Source organism: Dipodomys merriami, unplaced genomic scaffold (assembly GCF_024711535.1).
Source record: "Dipodomys merriami isolate MVZ:Mamm:240054 unplaced genomic scaffold, mDipMer1.0.p SCAF_129, whole genome shotgun sequence".
In the NCBI taxonomy this organism is placed as follows: Eukaryota; Metazoa; Chordata; class Mammalia; order Rodentia; family Heteromyidae; genus Dipodomys; species Dipodomys merriami.
Genome location: NW_027202593.1, coordinates 1,348,436 through 1,364,041, shown reverse-complemented (window position 1 = coordinate 1,364,041; position 15,606 = coordinate 1,348,436). Strand labels below are relative to the sequence as shown.

General features: G+C 46.7%; 1 long non-coding RNA gene across 4 annotated transcripts; it reads left to right on the top strand.

Moving 5' to 3' along the window:
• The first annotated feature begins 1,708 nt into the window (after positions 1 to 1,708).
• On the top strand, positions 1,709 to 14,596 carry LOC138824439 (uncharacterized). Of its 4 annotated transcripts, none has more exons than XR_011371084.1 (4): positions 1,709 to 2,089; positions 9,477 to 10,886; positions 11,996 to 12,128; positions 13,612 to 14,596. It is a non-coding gene; the product is annotated as an uncharacterized lncRNA (long non-coding RNA). The 4 variants fall into 4 exon arrangements; XR_011371083.1 differs by adding an exon at positions 2,324 to 2,512 and having other exon boundaries at positions 1,710 to 2,089; positions 10,716 to 10,886; positions 11,996 to 14,596; XR_011371082.1 differs by having other exon boundaries at positions 11,996 to 14,596.
• Positions 14,597 to 15,606: the final 1,010 nt, after the last annotated feature.

Genomic DNA, 15,606 nt, shown 5'->3' with positions numbered 1-15,606 from the left:
CCTTCTGCTTCTTTCCCCTCCCCTCCCCTCCCCACCCTTGCTCTCATCCCCTCTCCCTTCTTCCCTGTGTTTCTCCATCTCATTTCTGCTTTTTCTTCCCTCTCCTTGGCATCCAGCCGTGCTTCCGCTAGGCTCACCATAGAGACAAAGCGTAGCGAATGTCTGAAATGAGCACAAAGGAGCTACCTTCTAAAACGTGGACTTGGGGGGAAATCTACATCCTCAGACACCTCCCTCCCCTTCCTTGCTATTTACATGATCCAACTCTCTATTTAGCACAGCCACTGCCTAGTGTCTGCAGGAGTCTCGCCAGGAAAACCCGGTTAAGATGGTAATATACCCACTGTGTGTATAGAAAGGTAGAGACCTTAATTTTTTTTTGTTGGGAGGGGGAGAGACACCTGCTTCGAAGGGGCCATTGTGTAGGCAGTGGGTAGCAACAGGAATGAGGTGGGATGCTTCCTTAGTCGTCTGGATGCATCCCTTTTCTTTCTGCCTTCATTAGAAAGAGTATCATTCTTGAGAGACTTTAGGCTGAGGGGAGAAATTGCCATCTTGATGTACATGCAAAGTGAATTAAAAAAATATATATGTCTCAGGAACCAGCAAAGTGCTTGCAGTTGGAAGCGAATGGCTGGGCCGGGCTGGAAGGGCTGCTGAACACATCTCACAACCCAAGGCGATGCAAGAGGGAAATGAGTATGGATTGTGATCAGAACCAGGAAGTAAAACCCCACCATTGAAAGAAAAGAGATCTTTAGCATTATAGTCATTGTATGCCCAAAGAATGCCTCAGTGACTTAAATAGAGACTTGAGTCATTGCTCTTTTTCATCTTTCCATGTGCTGATTTCAAAGAAATGTTTGGGCATTGTTGACTTCCTGTCCATAAAGAAAACCTGCGAAGATTCACAAGTGTTTCACCTGTGCTCACACATGCATGTGTGTGTTCAGTGCCTGGAGATGCAAAACAATTAGGCAGAGCATTGCACGAGGACTGTCTTCCTCGCCACACACACACACACACACACACACACACACACACACACACACACACACACACACACACACACACACACACACACACACACACACACACACACACACACACACACACACACCTTTATTCTGTTCTAGAATATGTGATACCTGATCTCTGGGTCTAGTAGGCTGAGATTTGTTTTCTGTTTGTGATTTTGCATAACACCATGTCTGGCTTCCCCCTGACCTGCTGATGTATTTTGGGGGGGATAGGGCATGGGGAGGGGACATCACTAGCAGTTGGGGAGATGCTTCCACGGATCCAGTAGTGTGAGCCCAGAGTGAGAAACGCTGGACTCTGTTGTAACGCTCATTCTGTGGCAACAGAGAGAGGACGCATGCGAGAGGATAGCCGAAGATAGGCTTGCCTCCAAGATCTGGAAGGAAGTGAGGAGCGGCAGGCTGCGAGGGAGCTTTGTGTGCGGGAGCCTGGCGGGGCGGGAGCCTCCTGGAGAGCCTGGTGGATGGGTTTTCAGCAAAGGGGGGAGCTGTGGAAGAGCCAAAGGTGATTAGAGGGGGATATTGATTCCTTATTCCGCCAGAGATTTAAGCAGGCATGCGAGGAATCTGTGCCATGGTTGCCTCCTGTAACCAGACACTCGGCTTTCCAGGAGCCTCGGGAGAGAGAGGAGAAGAAAGGGGGCAGTGTGGTCTAGGGAAATTCAACTTGTCGCTGATTTGTGCCTGATGCTTGCTGTCCGTCAGCAGCCTCCCTCACAATCTTTTTTTCCTCCCCCCCACCCTGCTTTTTTTTTTTCCCTCCCTTCTTCACCGGAGCCTAGGGGAACCAGTGGAGATGAAATGTGCTTTCTCAAAGCAGCTACTTCATGCGGCTATGTCAAAAGGACCATTATTATTATTTTTTGAGACAGACAGAGAGACAGACAGACAGACAGCAGACAGACAGAGAGACTGGTGATGATGGACTAGATTTTTAGGGTTTTTTTTTGTTTGTTTTGTTTTTTTCTGAAAGCAAGAGGATCTGGGAAGGGAGAAAAGAAGAGACATCGAGTGGATGCAGGGTTGTGTCTGAGAAGAACCCACAGGAGGTGAGGGGGAAAGTTGTCTTGAGTGTGGCGGGGGTGGGGGTGAGCAGAAAGGACAGCGTCTGGCTGTCTTGTTGGCATGGTGCTGTTTTGGGGGGGAGGGGCTCCTCGCTGCCGGTGGAAATGGATTAAAAACATTTCACATTTTTTTGCTATGTGTGGGAGCCTCCACCCCTCCCCACCGCTCCCCTCCCCGGTGCCTTTCTTCCCATGGCTGCTTTGTCATTCTGTTACTAGCCAGCCATCGACTCTGCTCAGGCCTGGGATAAAAGAAGGGAGGGGTGCCAAAAAAGAAAGAAAGAAAAGAAAAGGAAAGAGGAAGAAGAAATTTAAAAAGAAAGTCTCCCCATCACGTCTCCTCCCTTTGGCTTCCTTTTTGGAGATGGCCGGGGACCCGGCGGCGCGGAAGGCAGAGGCACGAATCAGGTTAGAGCCAGGAGCCGTCTGGGAAGATGGAGGGGGAATTACGTTCCGGATTCCTCTGAAATATTGGTGGAAGGCTCGGCAGCGGGAGGGGGAGGGGGAGAGGGAGGGATGCATCGAGGAGCTTGCACCCAACCCTTCCCACTTAGCCTCCACCAAATGACAGGCTGGTGCTCGCTGCTCCGGCGATCTGGCCTTAGTTCCAGACAAGCAGCTGATGCAGAGGAGGGCCTGGTTTGCAGGGCTGGCAAAATGCACGCTAAAGAAAGAAAGGGGGGGGGGGAGAAAGAAAGAAAATAAATCAGCTAGGCAGGGGGAGGTTTGTCTCTCTTGCTCTCCTCTCTCTCTTCTTTATGTCATTTTACTTTTTCATTTTAACTGCATATTTCCCAAATCTGATCAGCTCGAGCCCCTCCCTAAAAACTCCCACCCAACTGCCTCCACCCCCCCCTTCTTCTTCTTCTTCTTCTTCTTCTTCTTCTCTCATCAAAAGCATAAACTACAGAGTTACAGTGTCTAGATTTGGTGTATGGCTTCCTGCCCCCGCCTCCCCCTCCCCGCCCCGGCCTCTATTGAGACACCTCGCCCAGCTCACATTCCCTGCCTGCTCCGTCAGAACGGTGCACCTGGACGCAGCAGCTCAGCCCGAGCGGCTCCTCTTCGAATGGGGTGAGTTGGGACAGCTGGGGAGGAGGAAGCCTTCCTCTCCTGAGGTGCTAGTCAGGATGGCCTTTCCGGAGCCTTTGGTTTTTGCATGGGGCATGTTCCTCGTGGGGGAAGAGAGAAGCCAAGTGGTCATCTGTGCTCCTTACAAATGAGCGCTTCGGAGACCCCTTGACTCCGCATGGCAGCTCCGGGTCCCCGTCCTCTTATTTTCCGTTTTCAGTAAACTGGGTTATTTTGTGTGTTGTTGTGGTTTGCTTGCGGTCCCCGGGTCCCCCGCTCTGAGAGCTTGGCGGTTGTCTGCTCAGGTATGTATATGCGCCGGCCGGCTCTGCGTGATGCTCTGTGGGGTGTGAACAGGGTGGAGGCCAGCCCAGGACCTGCCCAGACCACCTGTTTGTGGCATTTTCCCGGGGACCTTCGGACAGATGGCCTGACCTTCCTGTTGAGCTTTGTTTTGTCTCAAGAAAGGGGGGGGGAAGCCAAAAACACCCCACCAAAAAAACCAAAAAACCACCACCCAAACAAACAAAACCCGTGCCGCGCTCCTCTCTGTCCCTGAGACCCTAACTTGTGATGTTTACCGTTCAAATCCACGGGTTAGGCTCTTGGGAGCTGCGAGTGGTGCCTCCACACCCCGGGACGCCCCTGGCCCGCCTTCTTTCTCTTAAGGAAAAGGAAAAAAAGAAAAGAAAAGAAAGTTGGGCCGGATGGTTGAGTACACCTCCCAGAGGTTTTGTTTTCTTCTTCTTCTTCTTCTTCTTTCATTGTTAGCTGGAATCAGGTGACCACGAGACTGGCAGCCCCTGTAAAAGCATATGTGTGTATATATATATGATGCATACATATATGTGATGTGTGTATACATGCATATACGTGTTGTACGCCTGTGTGTTCCATGGCACCGAGGCTGCCGGAGCTGCACTCCACTCCCAGCCCTTCCCTGATAGAAGCATGCAGTACTGTGGGCGTATGGAGAGAACGGCCCGGTACCTGGTGCTTGACCTCAGACATCTCAGCTGAGATCCCAGCATGCTCCAGCCTCTAACTTTCAAACTCCACGGTTCATCCCCCCAATCCTGCCAATTAAAATGAGCATGCGAACATATTATATTCGCAGTGTCTACACACGGATGCTGTCTCTGGGCAGGCGGTGGTAGCTTTTATACAGGAAGGAGCTAGCCAATAATCTGGGCTAAGATATTAGGGGGTTAAAAATTCTATTATTGATAATCTACACAAAGGCTGGCTTGTATAGTACCAATAAAGGTGACATTTATATTGCTTTGCAGGATTTTTTTTTTCTTTTTAGAAAATCAAAGGAAAAATTTCATCTCTTTAGTTGCTACTTCTTTTAAAATGTCATTATACTTGATAAATTGCAAGGTGATAGTGGTTGGGAATATATTTTCTAAATATGTGAGTTGAAAAAGAACAGTAGTGAACAGATAATTATTGTATTTTTTCAGGTTTAAATATCACCTATTACTCTTCATAGAAAAATGGGAAACGTTTTTGTTATCAGGATTTAAATTCAATCCAACCAAGTGATTTATCACACTGTAGATTTATAACAAACTGTAGATTTTAAAATCATCCTCTTGGACGGAAATTGTTAGCATTACCTAGCTGGTATTTTCTGGAGCTGTAATGTTTTAATATAACAGAACAGTTTCATGAATTTTGGTCTGCCTCATAGTTGGGAAAGAGAAATAGTAACTACTCTTTCCTTTGTTGTACAAAATTCCAGTGTACAATTTCCTTTAAACGATTTCAGTGTTCTCAGACCAATCTTTTTCTTCTATTTTTGGAAACTACCTAAATCAACCCTGACTTTACATGCTTTCTTCTTCTAAAGACTTTATATTGGTTGGTACCCTCTTTTTCTGTCTGGGCTTGGAGGATATAGAAACTGTTCTATTTTCTGATTTATTTTATCTTATTTCAGAGTTTATTGCAATTGTAGTCACTGATTCTGAATTACAACTAAGAACCATTTTGTATCAGAAAACTGATTTGAGAGCTGGGTAACATTTATACCAGGTCTTTTGTTGAGCCCTCTTGGGTGGTTGTAATATTTCACGATTGCCTTCCAGCCTTTGCTAGTTGTTAGCATGTGCTCTGAAGGAGAGTTTATTTTGCAAAGATTTCAGAGTCATTTTCAGTTGGCATAGCATGAGTGATCTCCCCTCATCTGAGGTGCTGTGACTGCATAGTTATCTGGAAATGATAGGAAACATCTATTTATTTGATGCATCTGTTGTTTCTGTGATTCCCAGGAAACCCTGGTAAAGCATTTGGTACTTTCTGAAGCCCAGGTATGTCTGTAGTTGGTTCTGTGGACATGTGTGCAGGCTCCATGGACATACTCGAGCTGCAGTGCTCCTGGGTGGGAAGTCCTCAAACACGCGTGTTTCAGATCACATTCCAAGTCACTCCTGGGGTTCCTTCCGTGGTTTCAGCGGATGTTCCTGCCCTGAGGCCGCGGTTGTCTGCTGGATCACGCAGGCGTTCAGGAGGGCAGACAACCCCCAGATTTTACATTTCAGCAGGCAACTGCTTGGTGCCAGGGCAGGTTTCTCAGTCTTCTCTCTTCCTCCCGGAGCCCAGCAGTGAAATGAATAACATAATTGGTGGTTGGTTCAATCACTACCCGTCTAGACTCGCCCAGACGCATCAATTAGAAGGAGCTGCCTTTTAAAGGGAGAGTGTGACCGAAACAAGCCGGGCATTATTGATACTGATCTTTGAAAGTGCAAATCCAGCTTGGCAGATTTTAAAAAAAATAAGGTAGGGAATTGGGGTTGGGAGTGCATTGGAGGAAGAAAAGAGAACGGGGTGAGCTGGAGCCTTGGACACAGGACAGGAAGCTGGAGAGAAAGAGACGGATAATGAGTGATTCCATGTCAGACCTCCTTGGGACACAGTTACAATTCGGTTCACAGGGTTTGCTGGCTTACCATATTTTTAACTAGATTCCCTCCTCCCCTCACCTCCTTAAAAAAAAAAAATCCTTTTCCACCTCCTCTGTTTCCAACGAAATGCCAGCTCCAAGACACTGCAGTTAGAAATTTAACAGCTCGAGTTTAGCCCCTGGACTAGAAAGCCAAGTAATTCAAATCAGTCTTTTGCAACTTATCCCTCCCTTGCCTCCCCCTCTCCCCCCACCAAAGAAACAAATAACAGGAGGCATTTATTTTCAAGTCTGCAATTCTACCTTTTGCAAAAATAAATAAATACATAAAGATTTTTTAAAAAATCAGGCATGCTAGTGAGCAGCAGCATTCATTTTAAATCTAACACCTGGGAACGAATTATATGAGCAAAACACCTTTAGGCAAAGAGCGTATAGCTTTCTGCAGAGTATAGTAAAATGCCGAACAATGTAACAAAAGGCTTTGGTGATTTGGTAGGATATATATTCTTTTTTCTGGAAAAAAGGAGACAGATGATTTAGACAGTGTTAGGAACACATCAAGCCCTAGGGAAAGAAAATGTTTGATTGGTATTAATTAAAACACTGCTAATATATTCTAATAAAATCAAATTTACCGTTCTAAACTAATCCGCCACGTATGTCAAAGGAAAAGTATTATCTTATTTGCATCTGTGCAGCCCAAATGCATTTGCTCATTCAGCAGAAACAATTTTTTTTATCACCAGCCTTTGTAATCTCCTCATAGAAATAGTAAAACTTGATTTTTCAAACTCAAAAGGATCAGGGTGGAGAATCGCTGGAAACTAGTGGCTGTATTGAAAATCGGCTTTATGTTTTATGACATTCTTTTCTCTCCGTTTGTATGATGGGGTGTGGAAGAAAACCTCAAGACTGTATCAAGAATGGCAAGGGTCTAATTTCTCCTCTTTCTCCTCTACCTGCTGGGTTATTTAAGAAGTTCAGCTGACAGATCACAGGGGTGGGCGGTGGGGGGGGGGTCGTTCACGTATGTGACTGGTGTTGGTTTGTTGATTAACAGCGTTTATTTCTTTTTTCAGTGTCGAATTTCAGATTCTATTTTAGTGCAAATTCTTAATTGGGGGGGGGACTCTTAAGATGGAAGGAAACAGATTGCCTTGGCTGTTATTTTTAACCATATTTCTTTCTTCCAAGAGAAAGTGGGAGAATGAATGTAAAATTTTACTCACAAAGAACTGAGTGCTTTGTTTCATTCTTGTAAGTCACAAATTGCTCCAGGAAAAAAAAGATATATATATATATATATATGTTATATATAATTCTACTCATTATATACATAATATATATAATTCTACTCATTAGTCTACTGTAACTCTGATATCCTATGCCTATATATGTGCCCATCCGCCTAGTACATGTAACACACACACACACACACACACACACACACACACACACACACACACACACATACAAATGGGCCACGGATGGGAGTTTGCTGAGTGGAAGATCCTGTATATTCCGAGGGAAGTGAAAACCCTTAGCTGCCTTTGCCTTTCTAGCCCCTTTGCCTTTTCAAGTCTTCAAGGTAAAAGAGCAATCGCAGATCCCTTGCCCATGTTTTGTTCTATAATCCAAGCAATAAATGCTAATTAGTAATGCTCAAGGATCCAACCATTCAGAGTAATTATCATAATTTACTTCTTCCTTATTGAAGACATTCCTTGCTGATCTAGAAAAATTAAAAAAACAAAAAGAGTCCCTGTGCCATTCCCCTGCGGTCACTGGAGACCCGCAAGGTGTGGCTGCGGCCTGGTGGCTGCCCCGAAGTTACCGGCAGACGCCTCTTAGCTAATTCCAAATGAAATTACCACTTAATGCCTACGACGAAATCCGTGGAAATGCATCAACTTCTGCATGTGCGCCAGGACTGTATGATTTTTATTTTACAACCCCCCGAGGCTCCTCCTTCCCGCCCACCCCACCCCCTTCTCTAAAACCACTTACTGAGCAGAACAAAGGAAACGGCTAACCAGAGAGACATCATTAAGTGCGAACACCAACAGCATGATAAAGTATGTGATATGACAACATATTTCACTGCACAAAAGTACAGATAATTAAATAATTCAAGAGGAATCCTGACTAATTAGCAGAAAGATCTTTTCAAGAGAAATCGTGAAACTGGGTCCAATCAACCTGAATAATATGCTTCATTCTGCAAGGTCATAAATACATATTGGGTGATGAGGATGATTTGATTCATCCAAAAATTTAAGGGCAAAACCTCACTCTTCTAAGTGAGGCTTTGAGACAAATTAACCGGAGATTTCTAAAGAGCTGCATTTATTGCAGTGTTTGCTGCCTTCAATCAAAGGTCTAGCACATTTCTCTTTTATCCATTGATGGGGAAAAAAAAAGTCATCAGCTCTTAGCTTTTCCTATCAGTGCCTCTGACGGTATTGTGGCCTCCTCCATGTGACAATTCCTTATTCGCTCAAGAAACAATTATTGTGTGCACAGAAGGAACAGAATGAATACCGGAGCTCCATATTGTGCAGGGTGGAACCCTCCCCGGTCCCTTCAACAAGGTGAGATAGTCCCCACGTCCATTGTTCATTGGTCCTTTAAGAGGAAGCCCCAGCCTTCACTTGAGGGCTGTAAGTGCATTAGAGGAACGATTCCCTCTGGATACCACCGGGAAGGCGCCACCTGCAACGCGTTGATGCTGTGATTGAGGTCTCAAGTGGAGTCAGCTTTCAAAAAATGAGAGATTAGAGACATCCGATATAATTTGCAATGTGTAATTATACTAATGTGCGCAGAGTTGTGTGTGGCTTTCTGAGTTGTCTACTTGAGCTTGTCTGGCTCCTCATCACACGCACGCTGGGGTATTTACATCATGTATGACTCTCCAGTAGAAGTGTGTGTGTGTGTGTGTGTGTGTGTGTGTGTGTGTGTGTGTGTGTGTGAAGTCAGCTTACTTTTAAAATCCCTTGTTAATTAGTGTAAGAACAAAAGGATTTCAGTCTATGTTCCTGTTCTTGTGTAAGAATGAATGTGCATGACCTAAATGTTGGAAAGGAATGATTCCTAAAAGGGTGTTCACCACGGCTGTCTGCATTGTTGGGTAGGAACTGTAGCTGTGAACGATTTGCTGCTCTTTACCAATGGGGTCCCCATTGGTACTTTGGACAACAGGACGTGTGGAGGCTATGAGAACGGTATATTCTTATTCCTATGAAATCCATTTCTTTTTGTTGGAATAGGAGACAAACTGCCAAGGGAAATGGCCTTCAGCAGAGATAATGATTTTAATTTTGTTCAGTAAATCAAAACAATAACAGGCCATTCCTTTGCTTCCCACACCCCCTCCATTTTGCCCAGCCCTTGATGAATACCTCAGACTCTGTCCTGGGTCATTCACGCGCTGACCTCAACTTCTCTTTTGGATTCTCGACATGACGCCAGAGGTCTGAGAGCCGCTCCGGGGAGCTCCCAATTAAGAAAAAATCCAGACAGAACCATAGAGAGTTGCTCAGTCAGCCCCGCACTGGGCGCTTCCCATGTGCTCAATGGGGAAAGATGTTCTCCACGTACTTCTGAAGAGTCCCTGCCATGGGGTCCCGTAGAGACAAAGCCCCAGTCTGTGCATCTGCACCCGGGAGACTCAGAGGATCCCAAGGGAGGCCTCGAGGAGCGGTCCACACCACGACTTGATCCAATTAAGGAAGCCGAGATCCGAAGAACGCGGACTTAGAAAACAGTGGGCTCATCACAGCCACCTGGAATGTGGCCATTCACATATTTACATTATTTATTCCTCAAAGTGAATTTTGAGCCTTAGTCATGACACATCAACGTAATGTATTGGCTTACATACATGCTCACACGTTTAAGGACTTTCCTTCATTAAGGATCCAAATCAATCACAGCTATGTTTGGGGGGGTGCCCTCTTTGAACATGATAGCATTTTATTTATCCAGCAATGCATCTTCTCCTTGTGTAACAGAAGCTCAGCACCTGCTCCTTCACCCATTTTAACAAATCAATTCCAGCCTGGCCCGAGAGGTCTACTGAACTACAAGTCCAGCATCAGTTACTGGGTGCTCTGTTAGTACAGAAAGAGACCTATTCACCATATTTATTTCACAGCATTTTAGAACATCATAACCTGGCATCATGGGAAACCACAGCGGTGACATGCCGTGGTGCTGTCCTTGTAGGGTGCCCCGCGCCTCTCTTTGTGTGAATGGAACGAAGACTGACAATAAAGGCTTCAGGTCAATGAAAGTCCACCTGCAAAGCGTGCTTCATTCACAACAGCCCTTCTAGAATAAAAGAGAGAAGACAACTCTCCTCAAAAATATTCACGAGTAAAAAAAACAATCTGCTAGGGTTGGTTGGGGCGGGGGGTCTGAATTCTTTGCCAGTTCTCGGAATTGTTGAAGCTATTTAAAAAGTCTTCGTCATACGGACAACCAGCCCCGGGCTCCGTGAGTCCATAGTTTATTTAGGACAACAATTGTTCTTGGTAGCTATATTTGAGGCTGCCTCCAGATTCCATATTTACTATCATATTTTTCCCTGATGCTAAAATAGTCAAGACTGGAGTTCCTTTTCAGGAAGGGGCGGTGACAGAGAAAAGCAACAGCTGAGGAGTGACAAAAGGCAGAGAATTGTCGATCTGACTTCTGAGCCCACTCTCCCTCTAACCTGTGTGTGGAAGAAACGCAGCCAAACACCTGCCTTTCTGTTTTAAAGGAAACCCCATACCCCAGGACTTCTGCCTTCGTGTAAGTTCTTATAGCCTGCTTTCTTTTCCCCTCTGGGTTGACACCTGTGAGTTTCACATTTCCCCCTTGCTCTTGATTCATTCGAAGCATGGTAACACTCGCCTCACACGCTTACAATGGTTGCACTGCACACACACACTTCCCAAATTAACGCCCCCCCCCAGGGAGTGACTCACCCCATTTTCTAAAACTATTTAGTGTGTAGAATCTCAAAGTGAGCCAGCAGGTTGCCGATATGTCTGATATGCTCACCTGGCTGATTCTTTATACATGTTTCTTTGTCCCCAACACTTTAGAGACCTATCTTTTCTTCCCTGTCCCTCCCTCCTTTGCTGCCTGCCTTCCTCCCTTCCTCCCTTCCTCCCTTTATTCTCTCCCTCTTTTCCTTCCTCTCTCCCTTCTTTCCTTCCTCTCCCCTCCTCCCCTCTTTCCTTCTTTCTTTTCTCCCTTCCTTCCTTCCTCCCATCCTTCCTTCTTTCTTCCCTCCCTCCCTTACTTCTTCCCTTCTTTCTTTCTTTTTCTTCCTTTCTTCTCTCCATCTCTCTCCTCCTCCTTCCCTTCATTGATCTTGCTTCCTCCCTCCTCCTCCTACCTCCTCCTCCTCCTCCTCCTTCCCCAATGCCAAATTCTCTACCTGGCACTGGAAATACCAAGATCAATGCAGAGGCTGATGACTGGCTCCCAGCAGGCTCCTCCACTCAGGTCCACACCGCTGGGCAGCGAGGCGCCCACAGCTATTGTTTGGGTTTATTAGAATGACCCTCCATGCCCTGTGTTCTTTTGTCCCTTCCCGGTATGTCTACTGCAGTCAGCTTCCCATCAGATAAACCTGTAGCTTCTCTCAGAGCCTGTGCACGCACGTGTGTGCACACACAGCTATCTGGTGGTGCACGCTCACACACCCACACACTCGGGCAAGGCCCCTGCTCGGCTGATTATTGAGCTAGCTGACCAGTGGAATAAAGCTACATTTTTTCCTAACGCTGCAGCATTTCAGCTGTAGTTAGACATAGCATGGTCTCTGAAGTATCATCCATTTATTTCCGCCCGTGGGTCAGCTTTGTGTGACGTGCTCTCTGATTTTGTCGTTGTGTCGATGTTCCTTTCAGCTCGCCCCAGAGCCCCCTCCTCAGGAATGTCTCCCCAGGGAATGGAGGAAGGTGCAGAGGCTGCTACACTGGGGTCCTCACACCCACATGAAGTGGAAACAGAGCAAGTGGCTGACGGAGGACATCCTGCAAGGTGACATGAAGATGGCACCTCGCTAGCCGATACAGCGCTCAGACTACAAAGCTGTCTGCATGGAAACAGGAGAGCCCACATCCTGACATCTAGCTCTTTGAAGAACCATCGACTGGCCCTTCCTGGCGGGCAGTCCTCTCCTGGCATTTCCATTCATGTGGCATTCACTGCTTTCCCACTGGCTTATTCATGCACTAGTTTAAAATCTAAATTTGCACAGATGTGTTAATGTGTTAAGGAACAAAGCTATTGCCGGGAGAATGATTTTTAGCCACACACACAGTTTGTTCTTAAGAATGACCTTGAGTGTTACCAATACTTTTGGATAGCAAAGTAGTCAGAGGAAATTCAAAGGATAAAATAACAGCAAAAACTCACACAGCAGCATAAAAATACTCATTACTCCACCCAGGCCAATCCCACCGGTATTTTTGCCAAGCACCCTTGGCCCCGTGAGGTGCAGCTGCTACTTCTAAAGAGCTTCCATTTAGGTGTAGGAACTTTTGAAAAGATGAGCAACAGATTGAGTCGGTAGATGAGAAGAGCAAAAGCAAAGCAAAACACGTGAGTGATGAGCTCTAAGGTCACAGCTGGGAGGGGGGCAAAGCTGGCTGTTTAGAGAAGGAATTTCCCAAAAGAGGAGGCTGAGGGATGAAACTTGAAGGATAGGGAGAGGCAGAAGCCAATCGGGTCCGTTAGGAGACACAAGCCATAGAAAAGGAGAGCCACAGGGTGAGATGTGGAGATCATGCTCACAATCTCGCCTCCCAGACACGCTGCGTCTAGATAAAGACCACACAGACACCCCACCCCCACCCCCCGCCAGTGGTTGTCCGGGATTCTAACACTGTTGTTTTTTGTCATTAAACCAGGTAGGCTGGTTAGTGGTAACAGGAAGATGTATGCTTTCTCTATCAGCCTCGCAGTCACGGTGTGGGCTGTGCCCTCGCTGTGAAGTGCTTTGCATGTGATGATTCGTGACAGCGAGGCAGAGCAGGCACCCTGGCCCCCATTTTACAGACGATAAAACGGAGGTTTCTGAAGGCCCAGTGATCTCCTGCACGCTCACCTTTAGGACTCCAAGGGTGAAGCTCTAGGGCTGCAGCAGCACCAGCTCCCAGTGCTGCCGCCGGCATCCGGGGCACTCGACGCCAACCACGGTTTTCTATCTCTAGAGTCACCAAAGAGGAGGTGTACCTCCTTCTCACCCCGACTTTTTTTTCTTTCACTTTTCTGGTTAACAACACTAGAGTGGAAGAATGCATTTTCATAACTGAAAACTTAAATTTGCAGGGCAGAGCTTTGTTGGCCTGTTGGACATTTTTTAAAAACCTCGCTCAGACTCTCTGCTGAGGTTTTCTACTTTGTTCTATTTTTACTCACAAATATTGAAGAATAAAAAAAGGGAGGGGCTTAGGCCGCCTATCACAATGTCCACCCTCCTCCCCCTCCCCCCTTGCTTTTTTTTTTTTTTTTTTGGCAGACAAGATAAACCTACAGCCCATCAGTTGAGCATGATGTACAGAGGATCATGTAGTTGGACCTGGCAGGGAAAGCATCAGAAACTGGGCTCTCCAACTACTTCATCATGCCCAAGGGGCGCATGAGCTTGGATTTGACTAGGTCACCCAAGGGGGCTCCATCTCATAGATTGCAGCAATTCGGCTCCCCTGGCCACCCCACCTCATCGAGAACCTCAGCTGGCTGTGGACAGAAGGATCATGGTGAGCTACTTAGTTTATAGTTCTAAAGGACACAAAGTGTCCAGCACTTGATGTGAAAAGTATCTTTAAGGATACTTTCAAATGTTGGGGGACATTTTTTGTTGTTGTTCATCTACACAGAACAAATCTCCCAGTGTACTTCTTCTTGTCTGATTTTATGCTCGCTCTACATCTGTAAGTGCTTCTGTATCACTGTTTATTTCAGTGGGAGCCATTGTTTAAAAATTATCAGCTCACTGGCTGATCATTAAATCCTCACGTATCCATAGAGTGAACAGAAGAATATGTCAGCCATGAAGAGCTAGAGCCAAGAAGTCTCAGTCTTCCTTTGCAGCTCCTTTGCCTTTGGTTGATATTTAGGAATGATTAATTAAGTGATTGATTAATTAATTAATTAATGATTAATTAAGCTGGGTAGCTTCCAGGTTCAAAAAAGCAACGGTGCCCTGGAGGACTCAGTTAACCTGGATCCACTAAAGGAAGATCGCTCCATGTTTGATGGCTGAGTATCTGGCCGTGGTACATTTCCTCCCAACGTGGTATTGCCACATTTTGTTCCTATGGTGGTCACCATCTGTGTTCAAGCTGCTAATGACCTAGCTACATCCCTCCCCTTTCTCCTGAAGCCAGCATATACATAAACAGCACATTTTTGTTTTTCAAGGATAGTCAAGCACAAAGTGTGACTTCGTTGACATTTAAATGGGACTGTCATGTGTCCCTAACTCCCAATAAAAGAAATGCTGCACCAGTGGTGAATGTGTGTTTATTTCATGGAAAAGCAAGCTCTCCACAATTGTCTCCACTCGTATGTATGCACATATCAAGGGTAGGGTGAGGGTCTCTGAAGCATACATAATCTAACGTGATCAGGAAGTTTAGATTGGGAGAGAATTTCTAAGTGATCCCATGGGACGCCTACATTAATGACACTGTCACCACCTCCCCTGAGAAGCCCAGCCCAGCGTGAGCCTTCCTTCCCACCGGCCATGGCCAGCTAGTTGGGTAATTCCTTCCGGCTTCTTCCTTCTTTCTGTCACTTAGATGTGTTCTTCTTCCCATTTCTTGTGCAAGGGCAGTAGGGACTGCTCTCATCGATTGCTCCTCCCGTCTTTCCCTCGGCGCTGCCCACTGGTCTCCAGGGACCTGTCTAGGCCTGCCATTCCACAGTTTCAAACTCTCTCCTGCCTTCCCTGGTGGCTGGGAGACCCTGGTGCCTGGGGTCCTGCAGGTCTTGGGTGCCAGGCCTGGAGTCCTGTCCTGACTCCTCGAGTTCCTCATCTCCTCCTCCAGCACACCAGCCGTCCCCTCTACATTCCCCTAGCATCCCCTTGGCTTTCTCACACCTGTAACCTTCCACCCAGCACTCTCTCTGCCCCTACCTCCCTAATTCCACCACTTTGTCCCTGGGGTGTCATGGTGGCAGCCATTCCCCCTCAAAAGGCTGTGCCCCCACCCCACTCCCCTGACTAGCTTCCTCTCGGTGGTGACCCCCCAGGAGGCAGTTCCCCGACTCTGGTGAGCTGCATGCCATCTTTTCTACGTGAATATGAACTTCAGAAAGCTGCCCCGTTAGGCCTGGCGGCTGCTCACCCCACGTGGTCACGAAAACTCGAATTCGTTTTAGAAGATGAGGTGCAGTTCCTCAGATTCATCCGCCCCGCTTCCCAAGGGCCCAGGAGTGACACGCATCTAGTGACCACCGAGGAGAGGGGCACCAGCAGCCCGCCACCTGCGGAGTCCTGGCGGGCAGT